We start from the raw sequence: 10,670 nt of genomic DNA on the forward strand, positions 1-10,670 counted from the left end.
GGATTGGGTGAGTGATATCCATGACAGATGTGAGTTTTGTTAATTAATGGTTTATCTAAGGTGGCAACTTAAACACACATCTGGGTGGATTGAGGCACCTGGGTATTCCAGGACTTGCCTGTTTTCTTTTGGACCGCCACCCAGGCTCAAAGGGATCATGAGACTGCCTGTTTTCTTTTGGACCGCCACCCAGGCTCAAAGGGATCATGAGACTATTCATACTAGAAACTTCCGTGTGCAGCCACAAGCTATTATGGGCTCTAGCATAGTTGACTAAGTCGTGCGAACTCTTACAGTGGTAGACTAGCAGATGTAGGGGATGTAGGTGGTACGGTCTACCCGATCGTAAGGTGCTAGCGCTTCTGAAAGACTATGTCTCGGTCATCCGTCTTCTCAAACACCATGTAGTGCGAGAAACCAAACGGAGGCGATCGAGTCTTGTGGGGAAAAGTGCGCAAACCTCTGCAGAGTGTAATAAACTAATCATGGTTAGCCATTTCCCCGGTTATGGACATCTTGAGTATCTAGTACTTGGATTATCATGTGAATCTCAACATGTTACTCTAAATTAATTTTGTTGGGTTATGTTTAAAGATGATGTTTAATTGGGATTGAGAATGTCGTCAACCATTCTCAATGTTTGACAACTACCATGATAGTAATTAAATTTATTCCTTTGAAGTAGGGAAAATTGGCTTTGCGCAAAACTGTAACCACAGAGCTTTCCACCAGCCATATATGCATATAGTATAGCTGTTTCATTCCATTACTCTCTACGTGTTACCTTGCCAGGATATTCCATGTGCTGACCCGTTTCGGGCTGCAACGTTAATGTTGCAGACTTTTCAGACGACGATTAAGGAGTTTTTAGGTCGTGGTTCTATACTCAGTGATGCCATTGGAGTTGATGGACTCACTTCTCTTCCAAGCCTTCTGTTGTTATCGTTATTAGATGGCCTTAAGCCATATTTATTTGTAATAAGTTCTCTATGGAGACACTCGATGTAATAATTGTGTGATTGCTACTCTGCTATAAATCCTCCGAGTACTGTGTGGTGTCAGCATTACTGATCCAGGGATGACACCGGAGCACAGAGATCAGACTGTTTGAGGTCTGGTCGCTACATTTTTCTCCTGCTTAGTAATAAATAAATTATTTAGTTTCTGTTTTGGTTGTGCTTTTTGTGTTTAATTAGTGTTTGTGCCAAGTAGAACCATTGGGAAGACTTGGGGAAAGTCTTGTTGAACTTGCTGTAAAAAACAGAAACTTTACCGCTCACGAGAACTGCTGTCATTTTTATTTGAAGAGTGCTATTTAGTTAATTATTTTTGCAGATGATTAATAGAGAAATTCCTCACGTCCATAAATTTATTTTAGAATTTTTGGGGTTCCAGATCTTGCTCTAGCTACAGATTACTACAGACTGTTCTGTTTTTTACAGATTCTGTTTTTCGTGTGTTGTCTGCTTATTTTGATGAAACTATGGCTAGTAAAATAGTTTATAATCCATAGAGAAGTTGGAATACAGTAGGTTTAATACCAATATAAATAAGGAATGAGTTCATTACAGTACCTTGAAGTGGTCTTTTGTTTTCTTTCGCTAACGGAGCTCACGAGTTTTCTATTTTGAGTTTTATGTTGTGAAGTTTTCAAGTTTTGGGTGAATTCTTTTGATGGATTATGGAACAAGGAGTGGCAAGGGCCTAAGCTTGGGGATGCCCATGGCACCCCAAAGATAATCCAAGGACACCAAGAATTCAAAGCTTGGGGATGCCCCGGGAGGCATCCCCTCTTTCGTCCACTTCCATTGGTAATTTACTTGGAGCTATATTTTTAATCACCGACATGATATGTGTTTTGCTTGGAGCATCTTGTATTATTTGTGTATTTTTGTCTTAGTATGCCAGAATCATCCTTGGTGTACACACATTTTGAGAGAGCCATACATGAATTAAAATTTGATAGAATACTCTATGTGCTTCACTTATATCTTTTGAGCTAAGTAGTTTTGCTCTATGTGCTTCACTTATACCTTTTGAGTGTTATAATTTTGCTATATGTGCTTCACTTAGATCTTTTAGAGCATGGTGGTGGATTTGTTTTAAAGAAACTATTGATCTCTCATGCTTCACTTAAATTATTTTGAGAGTCTTTAATAGCATGGTAATTTGATTAATAATAATATGCTTGGTGTTCAAGATTTGTGATAATTTCTTTGGATTGTGTTGAATACTAAGAAAAGATTGAAGCATGATAATTGTTTTGAGATATGGAGGTGATAATATTAAAGTCATGCTAGTTGAGCAGTTGTGAATTTAAAGAATATTTGTGTTAAAGTTTGTGATTCCCGTAGCATGCACGTATGGTGAACCGTTATGTGATGAAGTCGGAGCATGATTTATTTATTGATTGTCTTCCTTATGAGTGGCGGCCGGGGACAAGCGATGGTCTTTTCCTACCAATCTATCCCCCTAGGAGCATGCGCGTAATACTTTGCTTTGATAACTTCTAGATTTTTGCAATAAGTGTATGAGTTCTTTATGACTAATGTTGAGTCCATGGATTATACGCACTCTCACCCTTCCACCTTTGCTAGCCTCTCTAATACCGCGCACTTTTCGCCGGTATCATACACCTACCATATACCTTCCTCAAAACAGCCACCATACCTACCTATTATGGCATTTCCATAGCCATTCCGAGATATATTGCCATGCAACTTTCCACCGTTCCGTTCATGACACATTCCATCATTGTCATATTGCATATCCCGGTACACCGCGAGATGCATTCACATAGAGTCATATTTTCTTCTAAGTATCGAGTTGTAATTGTTGAGTTGTAAGAAAAATAAAAGTGTGATGATCATCATTATTAGAGCATTGTCCCAGTGCGGAAAGGATGATGGAGACTATGATTCCCCCATAAGTCGGGATGAGACTCCGGACGAAAAATAAATAAAAGAGGCCAAAGAAGCCCAAATAAAAAATAAAGAAAAGAGGCCATAAAACCAAAAAAAGAGAAAAGGCCCAAATAAAAAAAATGATGAGATAAAAAGAGAGAAGGGACAATGTTACTGTCCTTTTACCACACTTGTGCTTCAAAGTAGCACCATGATCTTCATAGTAGAGAGTCTCTCATGTTATCACTTTCATATACTAGTGGGAATTTTACATTATAGAACTTGGCTTGTATATTCCAATGATGGGCTTCCTCAAATTGCCCTAGGTCTTCATGAGCAAGAAAGTTGGATGCACACCCACTTAGTTTATTTTTGAGCTTTCATATACTTATAGCTCTAGTGCATCCGTTGCATGGCAATCCCTACTCACTCACATTGATATCTATTGATGGGCATCTCCATAGCCTGTTGATACGCCTAGTTGATGTGAGACTATCTTCTCCTTTTTGTCTTCTCCAAAACCACCATTCTATTCCACCTATAGTGCTATATCCATGGCCCACGCTCATGTATTGCGTGAAGATTGAAAAAGTTTTGAAAAAGTTAGAGTATGAAACAATTGCTTGGCTTGTCATCGGGGTTGTGCATGATTTAAATATTTTGTGTGGTGGAGATAGAGCATAGCCAGACTATATGATTTTGTAGGGATAACTTTCTTTGGCCATGTTATTTTGAGAAGACATAATTGCTTTGTTAGTATGCTTGAAGTATTATTATTTTTATGTCAATATAAACTTTTGTCTTGAATCTTTCTAATCTGATTAGTCATACCACAATTAAGAAGATTTGCACTAAAATTATGCCAAGTAGCACTCTGCATCAAAAATTCTCTTTTTATCATTTACCTACTCGAGGACGAGCAGGAATCAAGCTTGGGGATGCCTGATACGTCTCCAACGTATCTATAATTTTTGATTGCTCCATGCTATATTATCTACTGTTTTGGACTATATTGGGCTTTATTTTCCATTTTATATTATTTTTGGGACTATCCTATTAACCGGAGGCCCAACCCAAAATTGTTGTTTTTTGCCTATTTCAGTGTTTCAGAGAAACAGAATATCAAACGGAGTCCAAACGGAATAAAATCTTCGGGAACGTGATTTTCTCACCGAACGTGATCTAGTAGACTTGGACCCTACTCCAAGGAGTCAAAGAGGAGGTCACGAGGGTGGGGGGGCGCCCCCCCTAGGGCACACCCCTGCCTCGTGGGCCCCTCGGTGCTCCACCGACGTACTCCTACCTCCTATATATACACATGTACCCCCAAACGATCAGAACAGGAGCCAAAAACCTAATTCCACCGCCGCAACTTTCTGTATCCACGAGATCCCATCTTGGGGCCTGTTCCGGAGCTCTGCCGGAAGAGGGCTGTCATCACGGAGGGCTTCTACATCATCCTAGCCCCTCCGATGAAGTGTGAGTAGTTTACCTCAGACCTTCGGGTCCATAGTTAGTAGCTAGATGGCTTCTTCTCTCTTTTTGGATCTCAATACAAAGTTCTCCCCCTCTCTTGTGGAGATCTATTTGATGTAATCTTCTTTTTGCGGTGTGTTTGTTGAGACCGATGAATTGTGGGTTTATGATCAAGTCTATCTATGAATAATATTTGAATCTTCTCTGAATTCTTTTATGTATGATTGGTTATCTTTGCAATCTCTTCGAATTATCCGTTTGGTTTGGCCAACTAGATTGGTAGTTCTTGCCATGGGAGAAGTGCTTAGCTTTGGGTTCGATCTTGCGGTGTCCTTTCCCAGTGACAGAAGGGGCAGCAAGGCATGTATTGCATCGTTGCCATCGAGGATAAGAAGATGGGGTTTATTTCATATTGCATGAATTTATCTCTCTACATCATGTCATCTTGCTTAAGGCGTTACTCTGTTTTTAACTTAATACTCTAGATGCAAGCTGGATAGCGGTCGATGAGTGGAGTAATAGTAGTAGATGCAAAATCATTTCAATCTACTTGTAACGGACGTGATGCATATATACATGATCATGACTAGATATTCTCATAACTATGCTCAATTCTGTCAATTGCTCAACAGTAATTTGTTCACCCACCGTAGAATACTTATGCTTTTGAGAGAAGCCACTAGTGAAACCTATGGCCCCCGGGTCTATTCTCATCATATCAATCTCCATCACTTTAATCTTGCTTTGCTTTTTTACTTTGCCTTTACTTTTTACTTTGCATCTTTATACCAAAAATACCAAAAATATTATATCTATCAGATCTCACTCTCGTAAGCTCAAGTCGTAGAAACATGTATACCTCTCACACATGCACGTTCAAGGTCTCTATGTCTCCATACGTAGTTAATTACCCTCAATCCTAATGCCACATCGAATCGTTCTCCTCTTTTGTGCACATAACTTCTGCCTGGATGGGTAAAACACACACTCACACTTAACAATCTCCTTCTAGCTACCCCCCTCCCCCGCCTCTCACTCTTCCCCTATATCCCCGAAACCAATAAGACCATCCCTTAGTTTAATTACCGCCTACATGCACCATCGATATATAGTAGTCTTCCTCGGTGTCTCTCGAACAAACACGTTCTCTCGAAGTCGTCTCCTCTCATGCATATAGGTCCTAATGCATTTTTCGAGGCTAACTTTGACCAAACGTTAGAGCAATAATATATGACATGCAACCTACAAAAAGCATACCTTCAATTTTGTATGTCAAAGGAGCTTCCAATAATATAATTTGCATAGTATACATCTCATGTGCTATTAATCTTGTCAATAGTCAAAGGTTGTCTTGAAAAACACATTAGGCCCTATATAGATGCAAGGAGGGAGTAGGTCCCATGCAAAAAATGAGAATAAAATTCAAACATCTGGGCATCGTGGCTCGGTCGATAACATTGAGAAACTTGGTTTTAAAATCATGAAACTTGGCATGGTGTCATGTCATGGTAGTACCATGCCGTCGTTAAAAAAATTGGCCGAATAGGAGCAACTTTTGGTATAAGCTTCTTGCAAATCGGAGCTCTCTCAAGAAGGCTCGTGGTTCTAGGAGGGAACGTGTCACCTTTGTGTGCATAATTCAAATTTGAAATACAAGCACATGTTCCAGTGCACCAAAGTTGGTTGAAAAATCACATGTGTGTCCTCGGGTAAATTTCTAGGTTCCATGCAAGAAATGGGAATGAAATTCAAAATTCTGGGCGTCGTGGCTGGGTTGGAAACATTGAGAAACTTAGTTTTTTAATTCCTGTAAATCCAAAACACACATGAAAATAATGAAACTTGGCTTGGTGCCATGACATGGCACCAACATGCTATGGTAAATTTGCAGTCCGATTTGCGAAGGCGCACACATTAACAATCAACAAAGTCATTTTGGAAGAAGCGATGTCACGTTACAATCGGAAACACAAGTATTATTGAAACCGTGGGCATTCTACTTACTAGTACCATTTACGTGCCGCCATGCGTCCCCTTTCTTATTAGCTAGGAGGCGACGTGCAGGGTAGCTATTTGAGTACGAGAGGCATGCGATCAGACCCCTGCGCGTGCTTATCGGGAGGAGAGCCCTTTGACCTCCATCTGTCGTCCACCTCTCTCCCAAGGTCTCCATTAATTGCGCCCAAGCCTCTGTTTAATGGTGTGGCTATGTCTCACTCGACTGAGATTTAAGAGAGAAAAAAGAAAATCTGAAAGCGCGGATATTGGTGTAAGATCCGACGGACCTATATAGCATCTACTGCGACTTATAGCAAGACTGATGAATATATAAGGACGATTAATTTTTTTTGATCAAAGAAGGGCTTGCCCCTTCCGATTTTCATTACTAAAAACCACCACAATTCACAAGAAGTTCAACACAACTGCAGCCTAACACGAAGGACTAAAAGCTACCAGTTGAAATCGCAACATCCCAAGAGGCCAACAAAGGCCAAACATCCGCGCTAGAACCCAACATTTCACAACCGACGACACAATCCACATCCTAAACCGATTATTACATCAAAAGAAACCAGGAAACTAGTCTCCGCGGCGAGCGGCAATGAGCTCTTTCGTGTCCTCAAGATGCTAATTGAGAACATCCACAGATTCCTCCACCAGCCTTTGGCGCTCGTTGCGGAGCATGTCATTCTCGTCCATAAGTTTCTTCAACAAGGCACTAGTCTCCTCCTGCAAGTCTACACTTCGGATGATCTTCTCCCTCAGCAGGTCGCGCTCGGCTCGGAGCCTCTCATTGCCCTCCATTAGTTGTCGGATGACGCCGGTAGCCTGTTCAAACGAGGCTATCATGTCATCCTACAACCTTGCCGAGCCGGAGATCTGATCCATCTGGCTATGGACGATCGCATGCATGCGCCTGTAATAGTCGTCGCGTGCCCGCAAGATATTTTCGCAGGCCGCCGCGGCGCGGCGGGACATCTCTACTGCATTCGTGGCGCGGCGGGACATCTCTGCTGCTTCCGCGGCGCGGCCGGACCAGTCTGCTGCATCGACGGTGCGGCGGGACCTCCGTGCTGCTTCAGCGGCACGATGGGACCTCTGTGCTGCTACTTCCGCGCGGCGGGACATGTCGGCTACTCTCGCAGGGAGGCAGGACATCTCTCGTGCTTCCGCTTCCATGCTCGCCTCTCCCTGGTGGCAATCTCTCGACCCAGAACTCACGCTGGCCATGGCAGACGCAAGGGAAGAATGCTGAATCACTTGTTTGTTTTTGTGGATGAGGAGTAGAGGAGGAATGTGCAGTCATCTTGGCATACTAGTATTTATAACCGAGTACTAATACGCTCCTAAGTGGGAAACCGTTTAGGTTGTGATCGGTGTGAACAGGTTTGCAATTCAATATAGTGTGGAGTAATTTGGAATGTGACGAGATGCAAGCTCAAAATTTATTGACGGTTCTAGTTTTGAAGTGCGGCACTATTCCCGGATGGAGTACTTCTTTTTCTACTCCCTCCTTTCCGGTTTTATAGGGCTTATCTCAAAATTTTAGTTTTTCCATTTTATAAGGATCAATTTGGTTGTCCCCAACACATGTTCAGATTCCAAGGTGCATTAAATCATTGCATGCAAGTATTAAGAGAAAATTGACCAATGCATGTACTTTATGTATGCATGCATTGCAATTAATGCATTAAACCTATCTCTCAGGACTTCTCGCATGCACCATCGTGCCACCCACAAAAACTTGTACTCTGAGTTTAGTAGTACGTTATACAGGAAGAGAAGAGGTGCGCGCATGCACTCGTCCTCTGACACACGCGTCTATTTTTTCTCGAAAAGGAGGATGATGACCCCCGGCCTCTGCATCTGGGAGTCGCACACGCAAATTATTGAAATATATCGAGTGAAGTGCTTTGATGTGTCGCGTCAACTCGTACATCAACGAGAAGTTTGATTATCCTCTCCCTCGCGGACTTAACTGCACATGCCTTTGGCTGTATGACAGGTTGGCCACACACCTGTAGGGCCCACCTGTCATACACGCAAAGGCAGGAGCGTCCCTCCCTCGCCCATGAGTGTGGTGGCTGGCAAGACTAGGAGAAGCTTTTGCTACACGGTCTCCCTCCCGCACGCGGTGGACATGCAACAGTTCAATCGGTGTCAGATGGCCAGAAGCATATTGTAGTACTCCTCCAGTGCAGTAGTATTCCATCATTGTTCGACTTCCCAAAGAGGCGAAGAGCCAAGCGCAGCCCGGATGCTCGTGTGGCAGTTTCATGTGTATAGTAGTCTAGGATAGCGTGTATCGTGCCTGTAAGCTTAAAATCGTTGGGCTCGGCTCCATGCTATGTGGCCGTCTCGAAGTTTTTTTTAAAAAAAATAGTCTTCTGGCCCTACCCGAAAACTGCCGTGCGTACTGCCCGGGAAAAGCCCCGCCCTCAACTTTTAACTACGCGAAAACAGTTCGAGCTTGTTCGTTCTATATAAATACAGTACTTACTGTATGTTTATTCACCCGTGGGGTTGTTCAATGAATGGAGGGGCGGGGAGCACAAGTGAACAATACTGTAGTACTACTAGTAGTAAGTAGGAGTCGTACAATAGTCACCTTAAATAGAGAGTTTCTTTTCTTTAATGCCATGTACACAAATTGAAACGCTTGTTGTGGAGAGAAAAAAGATAATCACTCCACTATATATGGACACAGGGGCCTGAGCGCTTGCTTTACTAGGGTTGCTCCCTTCATTCTCTCATCCTCTCCAGATATAAACAAGACAGCGGTAGCGACATTTTCTCTCTGCTCACCACTGGTCACAGATCCGGTCGGATCCCTTCGGCCGGTGTGTGTAGAGGACTAAAAGGTGCATCGTTCACGCGGTTATCTCCGCCGAGGGAGGAAACCCACAGCTGCCGGAGGGGCCCAATCCTCTACCCGTGCCGTTCTCTCTGACACATGGCCGGCTCGGGAGGTCCTCCGACCCTTCTTCCTCCCTGCCGTATTGTCCGCAGATCCGACCTGCCGCCGCTGACATCCCGGCGACCCTCAGGTATAAGTTCTTTGAAAGCGGCCTTGCTCTACTGCCCCAGCTCCCCACGTGTCTGGATGTGCATCGTTTTCTACTCCCATCAGCTCTTCCAAAGCCACCTAAATTTGTAGTATTATTAGAGGTAAAGCTACTTCATGCATTTGAATCTAGGGCTTTGTTCAAACAACAAAGAAAGGGGGGAAAGTTGTAGCATGAATGTAGGACTTGATTCAAAGAGGAAATAATATGGTGAAAGTAGTAGAGACCAGATACCCAACCGGTCTCTTGGTTGAAAAGGGAAATAATGGGAAAACGCGGTACAAACTGGATAAGGAACAGAGCTATTATTGGTTGAAAAAATGATAGAAAGTGGCGGCTGGTGGACAAGTCAATAGAGTATGTCCAGGATTAGATTTGCTGCCATCACATAGTAAAAGGTCTCCAGGATTAGATTTGCTGTCCTCACATAGTAAAAGGTCTCAGGATTAGATTTGCTGCCCTCACATAGTAAAAGGTCTCCAGGATTAGATTTGATGCCCTCACATAGTAAAAGGTCTCCAGGATTAGATTTGCTGCCCTCACATAGTACAATGGCACTCCTGCTGTTTTCCCTACTATGATAAGTAAGTTGCTCCTTTACGCTGCTGAGTGTCCTCGTGTCCCTATGGTCCCATGCCCTTAAACCAACTCTTTAGCTGCTGTTGATTTACTGTGTCTGGTAAACAAGCAATGCCACCATTAAAGTAATCCCATATTTGAGGAATCTCAATGTTGATCGTAATGCTTCTGGTAACATGAAGCATCGCTGACGTTTTAAAATTTCTATTGTCCTTGCGTGATTGCCATGAACATAATTAAGATGCTTCTTTTCATTTTGTATATGTTTCGTATATTCTTATTGACCAGCAACTGTTTACTTTCTATCTTTTTGTGTAGATAGGGATATCCATTTCACCTTGTTGCTATTGTGACCTTTTGGTGAACTGCAGAAAACACTTTTTTTGGAATGAGTGTCTTGTGGAGTTCAACTAAAATGTCACGTGGGAAACATCTCTCAATTTTGGTGGAACTGCACAAAATTGTGATTGGAGTTTCCAAAATCTCCGTCAAGTTCTGCTGGTAATCTCATGCAACATTTTATTAGCCTTTGCAATATGGAGCTGTCACTGTCACCACAATGGCACTTTATTTTAGTGGAACTGCACAAAAGGATAAGAAAATTATAGTTGCACCTTACATGAGCCGGACAGCCAACCTTAATGTT

Source organism: Triticum urartu, chromosome 1 (genome assembly GCF_003073215.2).
Source record: "Triticum urartu cultivar G1812 chromosome 1, Tu2.1, whole genome shotgun sequence".
NCBI classification, from domain to species: domain Eukaryota; kingdom Viridiplantae; phylum Streptophyta; class Magnoliopsida; order Poales; family Poaceae; genus Triticum; species Triticum urartu.